Consider the following 27,176-nt stretch of genomic DNA (forward strand, 5'->3'; position numbering starts at 1 on the left):
TTCTGATTTGGGCTCCTTCAAATGCACCTTCCAAACCTGCTATCTCTACCATTCAAGGGCAGCAGATGCAGGAGATAGCCATCACCTGCAAATTCCCCTCCAAGTGATGCACCATCCTGATACGGAACAATATTGCTTCATTGTTGCCAAGTCAAGTGCCAGCATCTCCCATCCTAACAGCACTGCGGTTATTAATATACCTCCAGAACTGTATTAGTTCAAAAAGGCAGCTTATTGCCACCTTTTCCAGGGCAATTAGGGAATGGGCAATCAATGCTAATCATGTCGACGATTCCCACATCCCATGCATGAATTTTAAAAATTAGTTAACCTCAGCTGTTTTGCTGCTTTAAGAGCTTTTTATGCTAGTAAGCCTATGGCCTGGATGAAACCACATTACCAGCCAGCAAGCTACACTATGGCAATGTCCACAAGCTGCTGCGTAACTGCAAGTTATTAATCATGTCTGTTAACTAAACCTGCTTGAGATCTTCACGTTAAATCAATCAGGTCTACAGACCAATCCAGGATGAGAGTGTTAATTCTGTATTATGGAAACCAACGCAAGAGTATGTCACAGTGATCAGAGGTCATTTTCTTCTCTTATAAGAAAGAAGGCAGTGGATGTGAACTTGAAAACTATGGGAAAAAGCTTCAGGCAAGCTTTGTATTTGTGTAGAAGTTACATTTACACAGAGACCCTGTGAAAACAAACCATTAGACAAATAGGTGTGAGCTGAGTAGTGAGTATTTGGTTGTGAACTGGCCAGATCGATGGTTTGTATGGATGGCAAGCCTATTCCAAGGTGTGCTATAGAAGCTGCAGTTGACACAGCCTCAAGAGCTACTCCCATACTTCAGAGAACAAAGTGTGCAAAGCAATAACTCTTGAGCCACAACCAAAAGGAGCATAGGAAAGGCAATTTTTTCCAAAAATGAAAAGAAAGTCAGCAATTGCACTGCTGAAAGTCCCTATTGAGAAAGATCATCGATTTTCTCCAACAAATCCCCAATGCATCAAGAGAATTTGCAAAAGACAGGAAACTTTCTTCAGGGTCTAGACCCAAAACATCAGCTTTCCTGCTCCTCTGATGCTGCTTGGCCTGCTGTGTTCATCCAGCTCCACACCTTGTTATCTCAGATACTCCAGCATCTGCAGTTCCTCCTATCTGTTTAGGATTCACCACCTGGAGGCAATGTCTTGCAGACAATGGCCATGAGAATCAGATAATCAGCTGGTCAGGAGGTGCTGTGACAAGGTTCTCAGAGCTGAATACTGGCAGCAGCTTCAACACAAATCAAGTCATTCCAAAAAAGACCACTTAGAGAAAAAGAATTGTTACAATATTAACATACTGGGAAGAAATCGCAGAAAATAAAGTCGTTGTAGACAATCAACAACGTTGGCCTAATAATAAAACAAAAACTGCACTTGTTGGAAATCTGAAACAAAAAAAATAGTTGCTAGAGAAATTTAGTAGGTCTAGCAGCATCTGTGGATGGAAAAACAAAGTTAATGTTTCAGGTCTAGCGATCCTTCTTCGGAACATTATTGGTATGGTAGCCAGGGCACAAAGTAAAAAGCATTTCTACCTGCCACAGATTTAACCTGTGATCTGTGATCTTTGAAAATCATGCAGTGCAATAGCACAGTGGGGACATCTATGCAAAAACTCCGAGTACAGAGATGTAACTCGAGGCTGCAATATGATGCAACCAAAAACAAAGCCTGTGTAACATGCTGACAGCATCAGCAAGGAGAGCACTAAAGACCTGCATAAGCACAAGCTAATAGATGAGGTTAGCAACAAGACAGACAAGGGTCAAGATTGACAGTGGAGGGACATTCAACCGGAAGATGAACAGAAATTGCACATTTTGACTGTGATAGGTTTATTTAACAGATAAACTGATAACGTGCAGTTACAGAGCAGCATAACATGCTCAGTCCAAAATAAGCCGCTTAGAGGCCTTGTGGTTGCTGGTCATGTAGTGTCATCTTGGTCCAGGGTTCATTAGCATGCACAGCTGCTAAAGCAGTAACACAACAGCTCTACATTGACAAGGTGTAACTATATCATTAGGTTAAACTAAGGAGATCATCAGAAAATGATCATGGAGAACTATCAGTGTGATTTTGCTGAATTGAGCACAGCTCAAAAGTTATTACAGAAGGTTTCAATCCCCCAGTCTTCAACATTATCATCAGTCTGAATGAACATTACACAAGTCTGTTATTCCCATTCCCTGGTAATGCTGACTTCAACTCAGCTGCATCATAATCGTTCAGCTATTCTCTCAAGAATAATTGAGTGATTGTAATTATTGTTCTGTCAGGAGACTGCAGGAGACTGTGAAAAGAGCATGATGTCTATGAAGAAGGTGTTTGGGAAACCTTTTATTGTTTCTCTATAAATATCTATGATGTTGACATAAATCTCACTGCTGTGTCAACCATTGTGTCATTGTAATTAAAATCACACAAAGTTCTTCTGGTTTGCCTCCCACTAATGAAAAATGATTGGTGAATTACTCGAATGTAGGGTCAACTCAGTGAAGAGGCTAGGCAAGTATTGTATCTTCATTTCAGCAGGCAGTGAAAGATAAAGTAACTGGCACAGCAGGCAGTTGCTGGCATGCAGATTTAGCAAGCAGTGTCATTCATCTGTCCAGTGTGCAATTCTGCACAATGTAGGGTGGCACAGTGGCTAGCACTACTGCCTCACAGTATCAAGTTCCTGGGTTCAATTCCAGTCTTGGGTGACAGGCTGTGTGGAGTTTGCATGTTCTCCCCAGATCTGACTATGGCAGTGTTTACACTGTACATGAGCATCCTTCCCCCTCTCCTCATTTAACCACATCAGCATAATCCTTCAGAGGTAGTAAGAACTGCCGATGCTGGAGTCAGAGATAAGACACTGTGGAGCTGGAGGAACACAGCAGGCCAGACCCCCTGCTTAATTTTCTGAAGAAGGGTCCTGACCCGAAACGTCAACTTTCCTGCTCCTCTGATACTGCCTGGCTTGCTGTGCTCCTCCAGCTCCACGCAGTGTAATCCTCTACTCCTTTATGTTTTTAGATTGTTTTAAAATAAACCTGTTTAGGTATGTTATTGCACATTTTTGGAGTGGATGGCATTAGAACCTGAGCCTCCTGACACAGAGGTAGGGACGCTATCACTGCACCTCGAGATCTCTTCTTTCATGTGTTTATCTAACTTCCTCTTAAATACATCTAAACAATTCATTGCAAATATTCCTTGGAGCACAGGATTAAACATTTTAGCTACGCTCTGGATTTCTCTTAAACTCTCTGTTTGATAGATTCGTAACTACCTTATATCGATGTCCCCTTCATTCTGCTGTCCCCACAAAAAGGGGACTCAGTTTCTCCACATAGAGCATGGAACAAAGAGCTAATGTTAAACTTGTGTCAGGTGCATGTTAGACCTCAGCTGTACACAGTCTGGGCACCACATTTTTGGAATGACATGAATGCATTGGAGAATGCAAAAGCAATTAGAAAAATGTTTCCAGGGATTAGAAACTTCAGCTATAAGGAACGATTAAAGAAGTTGGGTCTGACCTCCTTGGAGAGAAGAAGGCTAAGAGAAGACCTGATAGAGGTTTTCAAAATCATGAGCGGGCTGGATAAAGCAGATAGGGAGAAACTTTCTCATTTGTAGAAGAACAAGAGGGCAGAAATTTAAAGTAATATACAAAATAAGCAAGGGTTGCATGAGAAAAAGCTGTTTCACTCAGTGAGCACTTTAGTGTGGAATGCATTGCCTGGAACTGGGGTGAAAGCAGGTTCAATTGAAGCAATCAAATGGGTACTGAATGATTATTTGGATAAAACTTGTGTACAAAGCTATGTGAAAAGGAGCAGGAGATTGCCACTAGGTAATGAAGAGCTGGTGCAGACATGATGGGCCAAATGGCCTTCTTCTATCCCAAAAGACTTTTAGAGTCATGAAGTCGTTTGGCATGGAAACAGACTCTCTAATCCAACCAGTCCAGCTGACCGTGTTCCCAAACTAACCCAGTCCAACGTGGCTGTGTTTGGCCCATATCTTTCCAGACCATTCCTATTCATGTACTTAGCTCAATGTCTTTTAAATGTTGTAACTGTATCTGTACCCACCACTTTCTCTGGTAGTTCTTTCCACTCTCTGCACAAAAAAGTTGCATGTCATGTCCTTTTTAATTCTTTCTCTTCTCACCTTAAAAATATGCCCTCTAGTTTTGAGCACCCCACCCTAGAGAAAATACTCCTAACATTCACCTTATTCATGCCCCTCATGATATTATAAACTTCAATAAAGTCACCCCTCAACCTCCTACACTCCAGTGAAAACAGTCCCAGCCTATCCAGTCTATTTTTATGTTTCATTCTGTGAGCTCTTCAAGGCTGGCCACAATCCAGAAAGACATTGATCATATCACAGCAACTCTTGGCCTTCTGTTTCCTGGAGCAAGGAATCACATACCATCCAACCTTTGCCAGCAGCTATGAATGATCCATGTGCTATTTAAAATATTTCATGAGAAGCATCTTTGAGTTAAGCAGCCTTTTAACAGCTGTCTGTTTTGATATTTTGGGGAAAAACGAATCCACTTCCATACCAACAGCATGTTTGTGGCTATTATTGTGAAGTTGAAACTGTGTTTGCAGTACATTGGGATAGATTGTTCGAATTAACACAACTTTGACATCCTTAAGAAGCAGTGTTCAACAGAGTAAAATGTAAGCTGTTTTTGCAATGTATTCTAAATTGGCTGATTTAAACAGCTGCCAAATCTGAACCTAGACTTATTTACACAAAAATTTGCAGACAGAGTGTACTCAGTATTTCCCATGGTTCTAATTAAATCAGTTTGAGGGATAAAGAGGAAGAGGAAGGAGAGGAGAGGCAAGAAACTTTTGCTTTCAGTAGCAAAGGGATAAAATTGACCAAATTCACAAAAGATGAAGGTGCTCATGGCAGTAAAACCATGGATTGGTAGAATATGATGATATAATATTATTGAGTTGTATTTTGTCCTTTTTTTTGAAGAGAGGTTTTAAGACAGACAAGAGCTGTATATTTGAATCCAATAAAGTAAACAGGTTATGAGGCCTTGGGTTTTCTTTTAAAAAGTTGAAACAATAGAAGCAGCCAGAATGGTTGGGGTCAAGCTCCCCCTTTTAGTTTTAGTTTCTCAATAACTGTTGCTGAGGTCTTAAAGCTGGGCTCTCCCTCCTACTTTCTCTCTCAGACTTTTCTCTTGATGGTTTTCTTTTAGGACAGGAGAATTGCATGTGAGACCAGCTATTTTACTGAAATTGTCTTTGGCAAAGGTATATTTGTGGGATGTTGCTGTGTTAGAACAGTTACTGCTGAGTAATTAAATGATCTATTATTCTGTTAAATTTTCAATGAAGTTGTTATTACAATTCTCTCTGTTGTATTTTAACTATAGTATATGAAGAAAGTGTATTTTTCTTGAAGACTGGTAGTTTGACCAATTTAATTGCGTCTGGAGTGTAACTTTTGGCACTTACCTTTAAAATAAGATAAAGTTAGGGCCTAGTCTATCTTCTTAATATATTTTGGTGGGCTTGCTCTGGACCATTATAGAATGAGATTTTGTTTCAATGTCTTGAGTGATTATGATCTAGAACATACTCCCCTATAGGATGGTGAAAGCAGATTCAATCATAATTTTCCAGAGGTGAATTGGATGTATGCTTGAATGAAGAAGTTTGAGGTCTATAGGGAAGAGAAGGCGAGTGGAATTATTTTGATAACTCTTGTAAAGAGGGTCTGAATGGCCTCCTTTTCTGCATTAACATGTCATGATTCAGTAACAATAATTGTTGCTGCTGCTAGACTGCAAGTGAAACCCACCATAGTCCCACAGGACAATGGACTATTCTCTCATTAGAGAGAAGTATGTGGTAGTAAGTTTAATCTAAGGATCACCATGTTGCATTGTGTCAAACCAAAACGCCCATGCAAAGTAGCAACAACGACATGCATTAGTATAGCGCCTTTCAATATGTTAGGATGTCACCAGGCACATCACAGATGTGCAAAATTGTACCTTTCAGAAGGAGGAGATATTAGGACAGCTGAGCATAACTGTGTCCTAAAGTGGTAGGTTTTAAGTTGTATCTTATAGGAGGAGAGAATTAGAGAGGGGGAAGACTGTTTAGGGAGGGAGTTCTAGATCTTAGTGCTTTCAATCAATCCTCTTCCTGCCCTGTTTCTCCTATCAGGGGTCTCTCTCCCTGAACATGAATACAAAATTAACCTTCACATTTCAAAACATGCTTGACACATCACCTGGTTATGGGAACGCTATACTTTGTCTATTAATCTGCCAGTGCAATTTTTCTGGACCAGTTATTACAACCTTGGCACACCAGTGTCAATCTGATGAGATCCTAGTCTTTGTTGGAGTGCTTGCTGGAACTTCATATTTTCAAAAAAGTGAAACATCAACAGGGTATTTTTTTCCAGGTGTCAGTAAGTCCTTTCAATAATTGCTGCCAGATGGAAGTCAATTTTTTTGGCTGAATTTTATACCAGCACAGATTTTCCATCCTGTGTTTATTTTGATAGAAACTGGTTGCTGCACAATTTGTTAAAACTACAAATTTAGAGAGTTACTCCGGTGTGACTGATCAACTTTAGGTACAATGTGATTTTCCCAAGGTGACCACAGATTTCTGGCAAGTGTGGAATTAAAATGCAAATCCACCAATATTTAGAGATCCACAAAATCATCATGCTTTTAACAAAAACCAAAATAGTCTTCGATTGGGAAGCTTGTTCTTGCTTTTCATAGGTTGGTGTATATTTTATATATTTCTGAGCAATGCAGTGATGCCACTAATTTCAAAGTGAGCAAGCAAGTTTGATTGCAATATATGAAATATAAAAATATATCTGCGATCCCAAAATGTTGGTACTCATGCATGGAAATTATTAGCTTCAGTGGTACCTGTTTACTTTAACTCTGAGTCCGCACCCAGGCTTAAATCAATGAAGCACAGTGAACACAGATCAGTTACCCAATTTGCATAATTGAACACAGTTCAATTAAATCATTGAATCACAGAAGGAGAGCATTTGGCCCATTGAGCCTGCACCTGCTCATTAAATGAGCATCATTACCTTGTGCCAACTCACTGCCTGTTCCCCATATCCTTGAACACTGCTTTCTATCCAAATAATCATCCAACGCCCTCCCTGAATGCCTCAATTGAACCTGCCTCCACCATATTTCCAGGCAGTGCATTCCATACCCTAACTACTCCTGAGTGAAAACGTTTTCTCTCACATTACCTTTGTTCCTTTTGCAGGTCACATTTAATCCATACCCTCTTGTATTTGATCCTTTTTCAAGTGGGAACAACTTCTCCCTATCTACTCTGCCCAGCATGTTCAGGATTTTATAAACCTCTATCAGGTCTCCTCTTAGCTTTTTTCTCTCTAAGGAGGACAGTCCCATCTTCTTCAGTCTATGCTCCTAATTAAACCTTCCTCATTCCAATATGATCACATCCTTCCTTATAATGTGGTGAATTGAACACTACAGTTGCTACCATAGTTCTGTCTTGAGCAAGGGCATGGAATTTTCCTTATGCAGGTTGACTGCCCCATTTCTTGCTGTTTTAATCAGTCTTTTCAAATATGGTATTATACACTTCTGGAGTAAGTGAGATGTGATCCCAGGCCTCCTGGCTCAGAGGTAGGGACACTATCACTATGCCATAACAGCCCCCAGGGAAGGGTGTGAAAAACTGATGGCTAAATTCAGAGACTTTGTGATTCATTAAACATTACCAGGGTGAAAAATCCACATGGGCCAAAGATGTATAGACTTGGTTTATCTGAGAAACAGTCTACCAAAAGCTTCAGCTCAACAGTTGAGATCATATCAAAGGTACGCATGCTTTGTAAAATCAATTTTTCAGCAATAGTCTAAAAATAATTCACAATATTACTGGAAGGACACTCTAAGCATTATACAACATGCATGGAATCTTCTGTTGCCACTGTCATTTGGAGTTTGGAAAGGCATTTAATTAAGAGGGATTGTTTCATACCTTGTTCAAAGTTTCTGCCTGGTTAAGGGACTGGACATCAGGAAGGAAGAGCAATCAATGACAGTCATGCCCCTGCTCTTTTCTCTGACTTATTGCTCCCTGCAACTCCTAGTCTGCAAAGTCACAAAGCAGCCTCCTCCCCTGCTGCCACATTACCTACATTGTGGACTGGCTCATTCCAATATCTTGTGAGTCCACTGGGTGTTTTTTCCTGCAGCAGCCAGCTATGGCACTGCTGAATACAACAGTGGGGATGGTCTCAGTAGACAAGACATTCACCCCTGTGGTCATGATTTAAGGGGAAAGCTCATTGGTGGTCTCATCATTGACAAATGTAACTAATGTATACTATTCATAATATTGTAAAATTCAATATTATAATAATTAATTAAATATTATTCACAAATAATAATATATTATAATAAAATTCAATATTTCTTAGTAACAGTTTTGAATTTAATATCGTTGAAGCTGACATTGCCAATGTGATCTTGCTGTACAAAACACCCTCAACTGAAATTTGATGGTATGTTGCTCAAGAAGAGGAAAAGAAACCTCAATGATTTGCTTCAGAGACAGGTCTGCTGGTTCTGGTCACAGAGACATCTATACTATCTCTTGGAAATCACTTAAATAAATGTAGGAATTTTTCTTAAACTGCTATTCAGTCGATGATGCATTCAACTTCAATCTGACGGCAAAAATACTTGTATTGCACTCATAACAACATCAATATTTTATCCAGATAATTTGTGTAAAATGCAATCACTTAATTTTCATTTAATGTGCGTGCAATATACAACAAGATTTATAATCTTACTGAAACCTAAAACAAATGCAAGAAATAATGTGCCAATGTTATTTTGAATATATAATACATGTTTAGAGCTTGTAATTTTTTTTCTCCTAGTGACCCTAGATTATTTCTGCATGCCTATAAGCTTGCTGCTGTGGCTGTAGTACTTGTAGAGACTTATTCCAGAATTGTGGCTAATGGGAAATGTGGTTTTAAATAATACCTGAACATCAGAGAAAGAGAATGGCTCAGATCTCATAGTCAATTGTGAGCCAGTGGTGCTGTTTCTTGGCCTCCGTGAAAACTACCCACCAAAATCCAGCAATCCCTCTGATGCGGTTTCCCTGTTTCCAACTGATAGTTTGAACCTGGTGCCAATTATATATAATTATATACTTACATAAAATATACACCAATCGGTTGAAATACGAAAACAACATTCCCAATCAAGAAGATCTCCAGGCATCCAGTCACTAAGCAGGGTAAGCAGCCAATCATGCTGAAGTATTTCCACAAACTTCCCTCCAGGAAATCAAATCTACAGATTGCCCTTCACTTCAATTGCACACAATGAAATAAATGAATTTGGGTCTAAGGTAGAAGCTGAAATATCATCTTATTAAAATTAATTTTTAAGATGAATTGCCAAAGTTTTCATCTTTAATTATGTTTAAACTATGGAAAACTTTCTCAAATGTATAACTGACATTTCAGAGCCAAAGAAGTATTTTAGGGTAATTCCTGTATATGTTTTATATGCTGACAAATGTTAATTCAACAAGGTGTAATTTATTCAAGGGTTTTTACAAAGACAATAACACATCAAACCAACACAAAAAGGAAGTTTAGGTCTTCTCAGTGATTACTAATTGACTGTGTCTGGGAATGACTGCAACAGCACATTCTGGAGAAACATTGACAATAAGTTCTGGAATTCCCCATTTAACTGTGGATTCCAGAGGCTAAATTTAATTCCCTTCCCCGAGGCAAATTTCGTGGCAGTTGGCATTTTATCAGGCAGGAGAATGATGCATGGAGATTCTGCCACCTTTCTGACTCACATACATTAGATCCTTAGTAAGTAGAAAATTAATTCCCAGTGCTCAGTGATGGGTTTACTGTCATACAATGACCTACAATGTAGGTAGACACCCAACAGCAGCCAGGAGATTCACCATGCAGGCTCTCAAAAAACAAACTCTGTTGGGATCATTGATCTTGGGGAAGGCCAATTACGGCCCAAATAAGTGTCTAATTGACACTTAACTTCATGAAAAAGGGCAATCTGGCCATTGTCTCCACTAAAAACCATGCCAAATGTTGCTGTCAGCCTCATAAGAATAATGAGAGTGAATATTTACAGTTTTGCTGTCACTGCTGGCTACAATAAACAAGCTATAATTTAAATTCTGTATATTGAGAATCCAACATCTGCCTCATTGGCTTCTATGAATGTAGTGTTTTGAATGACGCAAGACCAAACTTAACCAAGACACTTTATTTGTCATTTTCCTACACTTCCTGTGATGTTCCAAGATTTCTTCCTTTGTAGTTTGTCTGCGTCTAAGATAGACATATATGGAAAGTGTGACATCTCGAGACATCTTTCCCTCTCTGAGATTAGCAAACCCTTCCCTCCAAGGTTGATCATGATGGCAGCAACTAGAGGAGCAGATAGATTGAAGCCTATGGAGAGGGAAGAATGAACTTTTGAAGCTGTTTCAGTTTTAGTAATATCAATTTAACATCAATTTATTCAGTATTTTACTATTTCTACAATTAATTCAGTAATTTATTTTGTAATCCAAGATAGTGCTGGAGTGTGGTGACATTATACACTTTTCACCTAAAAAGCCATTTGGATAAGTACATGAATAAGAAATGTTTGGAGGGATGTAGGCTGAGCGCAGGCAGGTGGGACTAGTTTCGTTTGGAATTATGGTCGGCATGGATTGGTTGGACTATAGGGTTGGTTCAAAAGCTGTATAGCTGTATAACTGTAAGTGACAGTATTAAATAAATCTAAATCTAAGTCTTATGTCAATTGCTTCATGAACCATGACAACTAATATAACATTTTATTATGCTCTGCACTGAATGACATTGCAATCTTTCTGGAAATTAAAAAGTGGATTCAGGTCAAGGAGCAGCTCGTCAAGCTGTGTCAACCTTAGCTTCATGGGTGGTCAAGGTCCTGCCTTGCCAGGCAAGAACACTGTAATCTCGAAATGTGTCCATCAGCATCTGTATCCACATTCTCCCACTCTAGCATGCGTTGCCGATGATACCGGTGACTTACACCAGACTGTACTCAATTTGTTTTTCACAACTAGTACCCTGAATTTCACTGATTGAGTTTGTTGCTGATATAGAGCCAGCACTGCAGGTATTGCTGATGATTTCTGAACAATAGCTAAAGCAGAAAGCCTCAGTATATCATTAAGGAAGTATCAGTCTACCTTCATCAATTTCATTACAAACACAATTTATAGATTGCAACAATTTCCACGAAATGCATTCAGTAAAAACAACCCTTGATCTGCAGGTGATTCACAATCATGCAAAGACAAATTCAAACATTGTTAATTCGGGGCTATGGGAGAAATCCCTATTTTAGCATTTCTAACAACTATTTATTCAATAACTGCTCCATTCTTATGGTGTGACATTAACTGCTGAATTTTGTTTTTCCTCATGTCTTCCTTGATGCCTTGAAATAGTCTGTTGTTTAGTGTTTCTAGAAAGTTTAAACTTATTGGCCAATACCTTCCCTATCTATGTGCTCAGGTCTGAGCGCTTATGACATCCAATTTGGACTGAAGTAATCAATTTTTCCGGGCTGACCTCTTTAGGTCTCGGCTGTACATTGCAAACACAAGTGGCAACCTTGGGACACTATAGCCTTAACATGGTATTAGAGCCAATACAGAAGGTAGGTTGGTACTTTCAATGTCGGGAGGGTTATAAGTGTATATTCGGGCTTATTGCCATACAGTAAGCCATGATATGGATATAAGGACAGTCAGTCACATCAGACAAAAATTGTAAATTCTAAATTCTGACAATACAAGTCTTTAATTAAGTAGTGGCTTTCAATAGATCTTAATGCCACCTGCTTTAATTGCCCTATTATAAGCAATTGATTTAACATCAAATATCAATTTGGAAATGTGCCATTCCATTGAGAATTATAGATATTTTAATCAGGCAAATATCCAAAGGTCTCCTTGCAGTCTTTGTAACAGTATCTATTGAACAACTGTAGATATTTTTTAATCAACCTACTCAGATGTGTTATGACACGTGTCATGAGTAGGTGGGAATTAAACCCCGACATTCTGACCCAGAGGTAACGACACTACCATTATACCACAACAGTCCTCATTTAGAATTCTACATTGGAGTGTGGCTGTCAAATGGCTGTGCTAAAATACATACATACCTGCACAGATAAAACCCAAAAAGGGCTGAACAGAGCAGATGCTGAGAAAATGTTTTCCTCTGCCCAGAGGATGTGGAGCATGGAGTCACAGTCTCAGAACAAGGGTTTGGCCATTTTGGACTGAGATGAAGAGAAACTTCTTCACTCGAAAGGCTTTGAATCTTTTAGAATCTCCTATCCCAGTAAGCTGTGGTTACTCATTCATTGAACATGTTCAATACAATAGTTGATAGATATTTGAATATCAAATGAATTATCAGGTCTAAAAATAATATGAAAAGGCGGACTTGAGGTGAAAGGGGCACCAATGATCTTTTTGAATGGCATGATGGGTTCAGCTCAAGTCTCTTATGTGCTGACATGTCGCAGCAAGGAATTATGAGGTGATAATTGGGATTATTGCCCATGCACTCATTGCATGGACAAAGTTCAATGTACATGAAGATTCATAACAAACAGATTGGATTTCTTAGAACTGCTTTTGTATGACAAATATGTTCTGAATATCTTCTCGGCAATTTTTTTGTGTGCGACTGAGAGAATGTTTAATCAAAATTGCAATGTAGGCTTTTGTTTAATTGTAAAGAGACCAAGGTATCTGAAAGAGAGTCCCTGGCACAGTATAGAATATCACCCTTTTAATCACCTGGTATGACATTTTTTATTCGCTGCTCTAATGCAGTGTTTCTGTTTTAAATAGGATCATGCCTCTGGTAACATGCAGGAATGGCATGTAACACATTATATGTTTGTTTACTGGCATTGCTGTCAGTAATTGCTGTTGTTTAAAAGAAAGCAAAAGAACGTGTGGAATGTGTTCAGGCGTATAATCCACTGTTGAAGAAAATAACCAATTTGTTTTTAATTATCTTTAGCAAGTAGCGGTGCATTGTTGGCCAGATAGATTGGAGCTTCATAAGACATTGACTGATACAACTTAAAATGAACTCATTCAGGCTGACGTGAAATGAAAAACTGGAAAGAACAGAAGTCGGAAATGTCCACAGTTCAAGGTGTAGCATGTGATGTTTGTGAACAGACAATCAGTTGTATGCCTCCTCTGTGTCATATTTTTGAGCTACAGCTCTTCCTTGCATTTTAGCTGCTTTGCCTGTTGGCTATCTGTCAAGGCTACTCCACGTCTCACCTTCAAAGAGCTCCCTAGGTCATTATATGTCTCAGAAACCTCAGGCTTCTTAGTAATTTGATAAATAAATCTGTACACTTTTAAAATTGTAGTGCCCTGCAGGTACCCTTTAATTATTTCTCTCCAGCATATATAATTTGGAGTTTTCAAAAAGGCCTACTTGCGTAAAAATAAATGGGTCTCCTAAATCCATTTGTTCTGAAAATATTCATGCTTCTTTAGTAAGATAAATCAATTTGGGAATGGCACGATTTGTACTCACCTTTGACCTCTGCCATTTAACCCCTAGGCTCGGACTCTGGTGTCGGGATGTCAGCATTGAAGGTCAAAGGTTGGACTGTTTAAGTGTGTGCATGCACTGTATTGAAATTGATCTTTAGCTGCAAAACTTTTAATATCTTCCCAGGGACTGGAATTATAAAGATTTATGTTACCAGATAGACTCCTTTATCGCTTACCTATATGCTGGAGAAAATAATCCGGACAGCCATCAGACACTGCTGCCTTAACATGGCATTACATGCCAGAACAAGATAGTGTTGCTGCTTGCTGCGGCTGTTTCAATGAATGCTATAGAACCTCCAGAAAATAACTTATTTGTCTAGATGCTGCTCACCCCTGATTTATCTCTGTTATCAACCATGTTGCCAGATCAAGGTCAGTTTCTTTACTGAACTTTGCAATATTTTTCCTGTAAAATCCCCATTGATTTTTCTACATATGTATAAATATGAAAGCGCCCAGAAAAATATATCTGGAAGCATGAAAAATCTAATTTGATAAGTATTAAAGAAGCAAGATCCTGAGATAGAGCTCTTAATCCATGAACAGCTCTCATGTGAGGTTTGAGTCTGGTTGGTGGAATTGCACACAGGAGAGTTGGTGGTAAAGTGGTAATGCCACTGAGCTTGAAATTTGGATGCCTACATTCATGCTTTTGAGATATACGTTCAATTCCCACTCTGGCATCTGATGGTAACTGAAATCCATTGTTAAAGACAAGCCTAAAACCTATACTGAAGAAGGGTCACTGGATCCAAAGTCCTAATTCTGCTTTGTCTGCACAGATGCTGCCAGTCCTGCTGAGTTTTTCTGTTTCTGTTCGTGGGATTAAAAGCTTTTCTGTGTAATGGTAACCATGGAGCCATTATCAATTCTCATCAAAAACTCATTTGGTTCATTAATTTCTTTAGAGAAGAAAATCTGTCCACTTTACCTGGTCTGGTCCAACATGTGACTCTCGACCCTAACTAACGTAGCTGACTCTTAGCTACCACCTGAAGTGGCATAGGAAGTCACTCATTTGAAGGGCAATTAGGACCGGGCACATCCAAATAAGTTGAGAAATCAACTTGTGTGTTGAAATCAGTGACCTCAATTCTGTTGTGTCAATGCATCGCATCTAAGCTTTGCAGTAGGCATTATGTGCAGCGCATGGTACAATATTGGTGATATTTAAAAACAGAGTCTGCACCTGGAAATTGGAGGTGCTTAGGATAGCTGATGGTTATAGAGCAAACACAGCAATCAGAATCAATGCTGCCTCATCAAAAGCGCAGTCAGTAACAGCCAAATGCAGACAAAGTGACATTCGTGCCTCACAAACACCAATCTATGACCTTCACCAATAAGAGACAATCTAATCGCCATCCCTTGACATTCTATGGTGATACCACTACTGAATCCACCACTATCAATATGCCATTGATGGTGTCATCGTTGACTAGAGACTCAACTGGACTCACCACATAAACACTGTGGCTACAAGAGAAGGCCAGATTCTAGGAATTCTGCAGCGAGTAACTCACCTCCTGACTCCTCAGAGCCTGTTCACCATCTACAAGACACAAGTCAGGAGTAAAATGGAATGCTTCCCACTTGCCTGGAAGAGTGCAGCCCCAACAACACTTAAGAAGCTTGACACCAACCAAGTCGAAGCAGCCCATTTGATTGGCATTATATCCGCAAGCATCCACTCCCTCAACCACTGACGCTTAGTAGCAGCAGTGTGTACTATCTACAAGATGCACTGCAGAAGTTCACCAAAGATCCTCAGCCAGCACCTTCCAAACCCATGACCACTTCCATCTAGAACAACAAGGGCAGCAGACATATGGGAGAACCACTACCTCCAAGCTCCCCTCCAAGGCACTCACCATACCGACTTGGAAATATATCGCTGGTCCTTCACTGTCAACATACTGAAATTCCCTCCCTAATAACATTGTGGGTCAACCATGCAGCAGGAGGACTGCAGCGGTTCAAGAAAGCAGCTCACCACCACTTTCTCAAGGGCAACTAGGGATGGGCAAGAAATGCTGGCCAGCCAGTGATGCCCACAGCCCACAGCCCACAGCCCACAGCCCACAAATGAATAGAGAAAAATAGTAACCCCACCAATGGGAGGAAGAAATCTGATATTACCATTAAGAAACTGTGATTTAATGGAAATTGAGGAGGTTACCAGCAGAAAATTTGCATATAGGTCATGGATACTGTGCCAGAACTACTTTAGTGACTTCTCCAGGTCAGAAAAATGAACATATTTGTTGATTCAGCTTCAGTCTGAGCTTTCAGCGACATCCCCTGAAAAATGTGAGCCTGCATTGCTAAGTATTCTCCATCACATCAGTCCTTACACCCCCATTTAATTTCCACTTGCAATCTACTTCATCACCTTGGTGAATATCAATTTACCATTGACACTGAGCCCAATCCTTATCCACATGCAGACTGAACAGTCTTGGGATAAGCCCTTTGGGGCTTTTAAGCCAAAAGAATTTCTACTGTCTGAGCAGGGATCTGAGTAATTGGCCTTTATCTCCAGGGGATGTACCTAGTAGAAGCGGCAAAAAGAATAAATTGGAGAAATTGTAATTCATCAAGTGTATCCACAAAGATGCTTGACAAAATGTTAGATTGTTAAGTTTCTTTCTTTATAACACCACATAAAATTTAATGATTATCATCACTTCCATATCTTGCCCATTAATGTGTCTTGAAGGCTAACTTGCCCTTTCACTTTGGTACATAATGAGTGTTAATCCATGTCAGAACAGAGTGAATGAATGAGTGATGATGAGGGGTTGAGGACGGATTGGATTCAAGGGGTGTTATTGGTTGGTGCTGATGGTGCAAGCTGATTGCAAGATATAATTTCCTATGTTTTATGCCTGGACAACCTTCATGTTATCAAGCCACAAAGTAAGCAGCTGGTTTGGCAATGGGTGTTCAGTCTTTATCCCTCTCCTATTCTGGTGATCAGCCTCTTCATCCTCCACTACCAGTGGTCCTGCCTGCTTTGCAACTTTACAATGATATCATGTGGCGAGTGCTAGAGGATGTCTCAAGAGCCTGCAAGCTCCTTAATCTTCTGAATCCTCAACATTCCCATAACTTGTTCAAGTGTAACACACTTACTGGTCACACTGGCTCTCATTGTGCTCTTGTGTCATTTGCAGGGTTCCTGCCCAGGCATAATGCAAGGTTGATTCGGGTGTGGCTTGTCTCCTAACAGCCAGTCTTTATGCCTTCTTCCAGGAATAGGGAAGTTTGGAACATTGGCCTATCTCCGTAAGAAAGTAGCTTGACCCATGATTGATGCTGTATTCACTCTATATCTGCAATGTTAGTCCCAAACTTAACCCCTCCTGACTGACCATGCAGCTATGTTGAAAATGCAACTTTAAACTCTTCTAAGTTTGATAGTTTTGATCTTATTAAATTACTATTCCAATCTCAAAATGCTTAGCTGCTGGACAAAAAAAGGAAAAACTATTTGGTGTCCCTAAATTCAATCTTGGAGCCACACCAGTCAATGTTGACAAAGTAGCAGAGAAATTCATAAGTGATACCATAGATTGCCACCGCTTTATGAGTTGCAAGCTCAGGTTAAATATAGAAGCAGACAAAATAGAATCAGGGGGAGGCCATTTGATCCTTATACCACTCAATATGATCATAGCTGATCATCCAACTCAGTGAGAACACAGTGTGGAGCTGGAAGAAATTTGCAGGCCAGGCAGCATCAGAGGAGCAGGAAAGTTGACGTTTCGGGTCAGGACCCTTCTTCAGAATTGAAGGAAAGGGAAGGGAGCTCAGTAATAAATAGAGAGTGGAAAGGTGGGGATGGAGAAGGTAGGTGGGATAGTGATAGGTGAGAAATCTGCCCGCCCCCGGCCTCATCCCATGACTAACCCTTCCTCTCATCCCTGCCTCCTTGACCTGACACAACCTGTCCATCTTATTTCCCACTATCCGCTCCTCCCACCTCACTAAACAATTTCCACCACTCCCTACCCACATTCACCTATCGCTATAATCACCATTCAAATAATATTCAGCTCTTCTACTTTTTGGACCAAAGTGCATAAGCTCATATTTTCTCACTTCATATTCTATCTGACAAGTTTTTTGCCCGCTAAGTTCACCTGTCTATCTCCCTATGTAGCCTCCTTGCATCATCCTTACTAAGTTGCTTTTGTACCTCATTTTGTGTTATCCACAATCTTGGCAATAATACACTAATATCTGTCATCCAAGTCATCAATGTATATTGTGAACAACCGAGTGTGGAAAATACACATTACGTTGTGTAGTTAACCTGGGAGTCTGTTACCATCTTCCAAATTCATTGTCTCTGAACTACTCTTGTCTTTGGAGCCAGGAGTTACATCCTCCCGGTTAATTAGCTCCCTCACCAGATACAGCTAGTCCTGTTCCTGCTGATACATGACAATGAGGCAAGAAAAGGTCATTGCTGATGAATTCCGCCTGTGTCCTCATAAATGAACCTACTGCACTGGTCCAAATCTTGCAAAAGGTTCAGCATCACAATGGATGCCAAGGATCTAGCAATCAGCCATGGTGGATATTCCAGTTGGAACTGGTGATAGACAGTACTTCCAGTGGCGAGAGACAGGAAGCATGGTCCAAGCAGGAATTGATGAATTGGGGTTCCAGGGTTTGACATTACAACCTCAATGATGACGTGCAAGCACAAAGTGAATGTGCAAGCACAAAGCACACTTCTCCTACATCATTAGTAGCAATTCTTGAGAGGATCAATTAACTTCTTGAGGAGACTCTGTAGCAAATTGGCAAGGTTGCCAATCATAGTTTCTGTACTGTGAATAAAATCGTTTTACTAAGATTTACCTATGCTATTCACTGAGAAACTCTAAAGGAATTCAGTGATCAAACTGCCAAACCATGGTCACAATGAGACCAACACACATTTTTGTTGACTCCACATTTTCCTTCATCCCTCAGATTACTTCTCCAAAACTCTATCATAGCACTAGATGCAGTTTTGATGGTGTGCAGTTCCCTACCTTGTTATTTCTTTTATGTTAACTGTGAGATACAGTGGAACACACAACTAACATTATTGGTATTTCCAGTCCATTGTAATATCAGAGCTATTTCTTTCCTAAAGGGTGCATTGTCAGGTATGTTTAAGAAAGCATGCCATTAATATCTTCAGTGGATGTAAAATTTAATTGTTAATTTGTTGATTTGTTTCGTTGTCGCATACAATAAAGATTTGTGAGTGGAATCACTGGCTAGATTTGAAGGACCAAATTCAGGATTATTCTTAAAACCAAATTATAGTGAGGATTTTCATCTCCAGTCTTAAGTAAGAATGTTTGATTTTCTTCAGTCAAGATAATAAGTGGAAGCCTTCTCCATCTTGTTGCTTGTCTGATGTTATAGTGCAAAGCAATAACCAACATTTAAGCTCTCTAAATCAAAAATAGATTTTCTTTTCCTGAAATTACAAATGTTTTTCAATTCTCGGATGTATAAAATGAAGCCAAGAAATATTTATTTAACATTATAAAAAGCAAAAGTTTTTACTTAATTAGTCATGAATAATTTAGGCTTTTCTACTACATCCCTTCTTGTGAATACCATTGTTTTTTTCAAACATAGCTGTTGGCTTTAGAAATGTATCCTCAAAGTTTTGTGAATGTGTCAAGTAATGTAATATAGATAGTGGTCCTGCAACCAGTCAAGTTATACTAAGAGAATAGTGTCCATTCAACCAATAACTTTCCAGATCTTCAACCAAGCCAATCTCTAGAACCAGAAACTAACTGGTTGGCCAATCATAACTCTGTGGTGTAATTTCTAATTTGTTCATCCAAAAACATGGCCAATTAATTTCCAAAACAGTGGTGTTCCTCCATACACCTCAAATGTGCTGCTTGGAAGTACCTGAAGTATCATGCATTCTGAAAGGCCTTGGATCATGTCAGTCTCAATACACTCTTGCCACACCACTCTTATCTCATGACTTCTTTTGATAGTTATTTTCTGAAAGTCAGTGAAACAGACCAATTAACAACAAATTAAACTAATACATTTAGAAGCTCATCTCCAGTGTTATTTCGGAAAGGGGCTGGTTGTCAACTGGACACCTCGTAGCTTTGGATTCCACTCATCGTCAGTGATGTTCCCATCTGTGATTCCATTCTGGTCCACTCTGTCGTCTGGGCTGATTCTGCTCCCCACCCATTCACCCTACAGCAATGTGAATGCTGCAAACCATGTGAAGGAAGGAAGTGTGCTATGTTTATAAATGAGAGGAGGCGAAAAGAAAAGAGAGAAGGGAAGATTCAAATAATTGTTAAGAAACACCAGGGATTATAAATGGAGGAAGCAGAAATGGAAGTACTCAAGGACAAAGGAAACACAGAGAGTGCAGGAAAGGTAGAGAAAAGGTAAAGATGTTGAAATAATGGCTGAAAACATATGTGGGAAAAAGGTATGGGAGATATATTACAGAGAGAGCCAGAGTCCATAGACACAAGAGATGAAAGGTACATAAAGCGGGTAAAAATGATATTAAGCTTTGTGGACAAGTATGTTACAGTAACAATAAGGGAAAGTGCACAAGAGGATTGTGGAGAATTAGAAAACAATGATGGAAAGCAACTGAAAGAGGAACTGAGAGATAGCTAAAGAAGAGCATTTTTAAAGCTTGGCTTGGTTTCTAGAGTATGATGTCAAGGACAATTGGATGGTTTAAAAACCCATTATTTTAGTAATGGTGTGGCATAATGGGTTTGTAGACTTACACTCCTCTGCCAAATCTGTTGATGTAAGTTCAAGTTCTCTCAACCCAGTCGATGGGTGGCATCATTCCCAAGTCATTCAGGATTCATTCAATAAATCCATTTGGAATGGTGTAAATTCTGTGAACTGATATTCCTTTCCTAGGTTTGATTTATTGTGCGTCGGGCCTGAAGTGTGAAAGATGCAAAGTTTCAACGGGTGTCTCCTTTTAGCAATGTTTCAGTGGCATGATAGCAAAAGGTAAGAATTCAATCTGTCACATTATGGAACCTTCCCCCTGTGGCAGAGCTGAGGCATAGTGTGGGAAAGAAGGAAAAGAAAGAGAGAGAGTTTTACTTGCCACTTGAATGTAACATTAGGTGCCAAAATGTGGAAAATACGTTTCAGAATTGCTATTCCTTACCTTGACAAAATGTTTGTTTACCAGCTCAACGTATAATATTGCTTCTGGTTGCCATTGATAAAGAACAATAATCTACCATGAAGACACAGCATTTTTTTTAAACAGCTATCTTGGTGTTGGGCAAAATGCTGATCTCTGGCAATTTGGAAAATGCTTTGTCTGAAGATGCATTTAATAAATACAAGGAGAAATATATGTGCCGTTAAAATTTGAGGAGCTATGAATTCAATGTTCCAGTGACAGAAAAATTGGATTGTAAGAAATATGCTCCATCTTTTAATCCTGATTTCTGTTGCATATACTAGAGGGCGCTGTCTATACTTATAACCAAATAATAACCTAATAATCAAATTATTTTGCAGCTCTCTGTAAAATATACAGGGATTTAATCATCATTACTTTGTTTCATTCTGCATCCAAAAGCTGAGAGATTTAATTTGATAGTAATGGAATAAAGTGCAATTTCTAAGGTTTGATAGTCCACCTGCAAAGTTATTCAATATCCCCAGTGCTGGAGCCAATTTTCCAACAGCATGCTTTGTACTTTCACTAAAATTTGATGACCTTTCATAGTAAGCCATAAAAGCAAAAATTTTCCATCACCATTATTGCATTCAAGCTACAAGACCGGGAGACCATAAAGTATGGGAATAGTAGCAGCCATTCAGTCCATCAAGACTTCAATGGGATCATGACCTATTAGGTAATTCCCAAATCCACTTTCCTACTTTATTCCCATAATACCTGAGTTCTGTGTATGAATGTGTGAATCACCGCCAAGGCCAGATTTTGCCACAGGCTTTAACACTGCGATATCTGGAGCAAATGGGGATCAAGAGCCCACACTAGTTGGCAATGAGACCAGGAAGTAATATTTTGGATAGTGATCTCCTAATTGTTTACTATTGTGCTTGTTGTCCTATGAAGGACAGTGGACAGGATCTTGAGACATATCCCAGAATTCATATCACCGGGAAACCCCTCCATTAAATTGGCAGCCCTATCATTTTATGAGCAGGGTGACTAGCTAAAAGAAATGTAGCTCTTCGGCATGGACGTGTGTGTGCAAGGTGATGGATGGGAGATGCTGACAGGTACATAGCAGTGTTTTTTTTTTCCATTTATTCATTCATGGGATGAGGGCATCACCGGCCAGGCAGCATTTATTACCCATCCCGACCTAAGATGCTGCTTGGCCGGCTGTGTTCATCCAGCTCCACACTTTGTTATCTGGGAAATTCAGAGACAACCACATTGCTGTGGATCTGGAGTCACAAGTAGGCCAGACCAGGTAAGGATAGCAGTTTCCTTCCCTAAAGGGCATTAGTGAACCAGATGGGTTTTTCCCAAAAGTCGACAATGGATTCATGGTCATCATTAGATTCTTAATTCCAGCATCTGCTGAATTCAAATTCCACCATCTGCTGTGGCAGTTTTCGAACCCAGGTCCCCAGAACATTGTCTGGGTCTCTGGATTAACAGTCTAATGATAATACCATTAGGCCATTGCCTCCCATCGCCTCCCCATGAGGGTATTGGGTGCTGTGCAGACTGTGGGATAGGGGTGTGGGGGCTGTCCAGATGTTGGCAATGGCGGGGTGGGTTGTTGATGGTGCAGCCATAGCTAAACGGTGGACGTACACCATATGGGGAACGATCAGTTCACGTGTGGCTATCACGATCTAGGTCCAACCTTCTCAATGTCTCCTTGCAAGAAGATCCCTCCATACCTGGGATTAGCCCAGAGATGCTGTAATGCTAGTAAGCCTTTCGCTACACAAGAGGCAAAAATCTGTTCACAATACTACACGCGTGCTTTCTCAAGTATTTTGTGCAGTTTTAGCAGGATTTCCCTACTGTTTGATTCCATTCCCTTCGAAATAACGGCCATTCCATTTACCTTGCCTGTTACCTGATGAACTTGGGTACAAATATTTTGTGATTCATGCATGCCAACCTCCAAATCCATCTGTGCTACAGCTATTTGCAGTTTATTTGCATTTAAATAATATTCAAGTCATCTATGCTTCCAGCCAAAGTGTATAACCTCTTTTTTCCCGATAGTACGTTTCATGAGTTTTCACCCCCACAATTAGCTTGTCTCTTTTCCTCTGAGGACGCTTTGTGTCGTCCGTGGTACTTGCCTTCCCACCTATTTTTGTGGCCATCCACAAAAAGTGCAATCGAACATTCACTTCGGTCAGTCAGTGACATATATTGTGAATAATTGAGACCTCAGAGCTGACCTCCCTGCAGTGCTCCACTAGTTCCAGATTGCCATCCTGAAAATACCCACCTCTTCACAATTTTGCTCCTATTAGTTCATCAATATTCAATCCACGCTAATATACTATCCCGAACACTTTGGGCTCCTGTCTTATTAAGCAGGCTAATGCAATTGTTAACGTACGATATCTTATTGAATGTCTGTTACATCCCTTATAATAGACTCTAATGTTTTCCCAAAGAAAGATGTTAAGCTAACTGGCTTATAGTTACATGAGTCTTGTTTCATTTTTGATTGAGGGTGTTACATTGATAGTTTTTGGATCCTGTGGAACTTTTCCAGAATCCAAGGATTTTTGAAGACTACTACTGGTACATCAACTGTCTTTGTGGCTACTTTATTTAATATCCTTAGGATGCTACCTGTCAGGCTTTATTATCTTTTAGCGTGAACAGTTTCCATGGTAATTTTTTCCACTGACAATTCCTAAATTTATTTCCTCTCTCTTTTTTTCCTGTTGATCGTCTAGTATTTTAGAATGATAACAGTGGCTTCTATCATAAAAAATGATGTAAAGCATTTCTTTATCTCTTCTGCCATTTCCTGGTTCCCCATCGTTTGACAAGCCTGTTTCATAAGGGGCTTATGTTCACTTCATATTTTGACTTCTGTTTTATGGATTTAAAGAAGCTCTTACTGTTTGTATTGATGCTCCTTCCCACAAAGATTTATCGACTAACAAAAATCTATAAGTCTCGGATTTAAAATGAACAATTGCTATTTATAGAAAAGTGTTCCAGCCTTTGACTAGCTTTTGTGAGTAGAAATGTTTCTTAATTTCACTTACTCTTCCTGTCTCCGAGCCTTTAACTAAGCAACAATTGTCACACAGCAGTGCTTTCCTTGATGTTCGTAAATATCAAATTTGTGTACACAGTGGACCATTTCAAAATTTGCAGATGACACAAAACTTGAAAGTTTCACGAATTATAACTAAGATGTTGATGGACTTCAAGAGGTCATTGGCAGATTGGTGGACATGGAAACTTAAAGCAGAGGAGTGTGAAGAGATGCTTTTTGTTAGAAGAACAAACAGCAGTGTAAAATGAAGGCTACAATTCTGCAGGCTGGTACAAGAATAGTGAGCCCTTGGGTACATATGCCCACTTCATTGAAGGTGGGAGGGTAGGCTTTGTGAGTGGTTAAAAAGGTGTACAGATCTTGTGCTTCATGATTAGAGTCAATGAGTTCAAACACAAAGAAGTTACAATGAACATTTATTATAAACTGATTTAGTCTCAGTTAGACTGTTGCATTTAATTTCTGGGTGCTGCACCTCAGGAAGGATGTGGAAGCTTTGCAGAGGGTGCAGGAAGAAGAATGATCCCAGGGACCAGGCTCTTTGGTCATTGGAAGTTATCCAGTTATCCGCTTACTCTGGTTGGAGAAGAGATTGGACAGAGGCATTCAAAATCATAAGGGGTTTCAGCAGGATAGATTGGCAGAAAAAGGTCCTATTGGTGAAATGTAGAGAATGCCAATTTGACGTGATTATAAAAAAAAATGACGGCATGAGATGAAGCACTCTTACAATGCAAGGGATGTAGTTAAGGAGAGAGCAGCAACAATCTAAGTGAGTGATTGAAGGAGCTTGAAGGGATGAATGGCCTAATACCGCTTCTGCGATCCTACCAGATGTACTCTTCAATCAATTTAACATCCCCCATCCTCCCACAATTGATTTTCAGCAACTTAGCATCCATAATGCTGCTCATGACTTACATGTAAGCTGTTTGCACATATAATCATTTGGATCTCTTACTTGAAATTGCCACTTGTGATGCACTCTACTATGGTGAACAATTTCAATGAAAGGGGTTGCCTGATAACACTACGACACCACATTGGAATAGAGTCTCTTAAACCTCAGAGCTGGAAGGAGCCCACATGTGCTTTATATACCACAGGATCCAAAAATCAGGGAGCCAGGCTGCAAATTTGATTGTGAATATCAAACAAAGGTGGGACAGCAGCAGAATTTAATGGAAAAATAATATATTTGGAATTTATTAAGAAGAACAAATAATTTTAGCATATTTTAAAAATACATTTAGTAGTTTTTTTTAACATGAATTAACAAATTGAACATGAAGAATTTAAATGTTTATGGTCAGGAGGATATCCGCCAATCAGCCAACAGCTTACAAAACAAGCAATGATCTTTTTAAGCTTTTTCTGTAACAACCTCCTGAATTTTACCCGATGAAATATTTCACGATAATATCCATTCCTAATTAAATTTAACTTTCACTTTTTGTACTGCAATGACAACACTGCCCTCTTGATCTAAGCACAGGTTTTTAAAACATAACGTTTTATTTTATATTCAAAATATTTATTATAGTGGATTGTAGACAACACATTGGATAAATAATACTTCTTCCTGTCATTTCATGTGACTGACCTCCTCTTGCCATCCTTTTTAAGTTATGTGTTGGCTCACTTTAACATTGATTTTCTGTCTTTCTTCTCTGTCAAACTTTTCTCTCCCATGTGCCTTTCTGTATGGTCTTGAGACACATTCTCAACTCAGCTTTCTACCTATCTAAAACAAAAGGATAATTTGCTGGAAAGGGTCAGCAGCTCTGGCAGCATCCGTGAAAAGCAATCTGAGTTAATGCTTCAGGTCCGGTGACCCTTCCTCAGAACACCTCAGTTCTAAGGAAGGGTCACCAGACCCGAAACGTTAACTCTGATTTCTTTTCACAGATGCTGCTGGACCTCTTGAGCTTTTCCAGCAAATTATGTTTTTGTTTCAGATTTACAGCATCCACTGTTTTTTTGAGGTTTTTTTACCTATCTAAGTTCTTCTCACTGTTTCTTGTCTCACTCTTTCTTTAATTCTGTCCTTCCCACCTCTTCTCTTCTGCATACCTTCTACATTCTATCACAGCTTGTTGTTAGTCACATCTTCGCTTTCTCTCTTTTTCTCTGCCTGTCTGTTTCTTTATATTGTACATATTCACGAGACTTTCAAAATAACCTTTGCTTCTTTTTTCCACCTTTGACTGTCGTTTTCTATTTTCCCTTTCTACATTGATGCCAATTTGTTGTCTGAATTTGTGTTTTATCTTTAACTTTCCCAGCTTAGCTCCACAAGCACACTTGGAAAATAAGGGAAGATGTCTCAAAACAGGCTCAAAGAGGTTGCAAGAGTGACTAACATACCATCTTCATCAACACAGCGTGGAGCTGGAGGAACACAGCAGGTCAGGCAGCATCAGAGGAACAGGAGAGTTGATGTTTCGGGCCTAGACCCGAAACATAACATCTTGCTAGATGTCTTGGAACAAAATGTCAGACAAATGGAGAAAGACTGAAATTTCTGCAGTGAATAACTCATCTCCGGATGCTCTAAAGCCTTGTACAATCTGTAAGGTACAATCAAGGGTATGATGAAAATATTCTCCCACTATGTGATAGGTGCAGCTCCAAAACCATTGACAAAGCTCAATACTATCCAGGACAAAGAACTTGCACCATTGGAATGCCATCCACTACCACTCCATGGCTGCAATATGTCATTCACAGAGTGCAGTAATTAGTCAAGACTTAGAGGCATATAGTCATAGAGCAATACAGCATGGAAGCAGGCCATTTGACCCAAGCAGGTCCGTGATGACCCACTCAGCCAATTCCAATTGCTTGCATTTGGTCCATATCCCTCCAAATCCTTATCATCCATGTAACCTGTCTGGATGTCTTTTAAATGTTGCTATTATACCTGCCTCAACCACTTTCTATGGCAGCCCTATACATAACGTACTACTCTCTGTGTGAAGAAGTTGCCCCTCAGGTCCTTCTTAAATCTTTTCTCTCTCACCTTAAACCTATGCCCTCTAGTTTTCAATTCCCCATCCCCTGGAAAAAGACTGTATGCATTCATCCTATCTATGCCCTCATGATTTTACACACCTCAATAAG

This window comes from Stegostoma tigrinum, chromosome 28 (assembly GCF_030684315.1).
Source record: "Stegostoma tigrinum isolate sSteTig4 chromosome 28, sSteTig4.hap1, whole genome shotgun sequence".
NCBI lineage: Eukaryota > Metazoa > Chordata > Chondrichthyes > Orectolobiformes > Stegostomatidae > Stegostoma > Stegostoma tigrinum.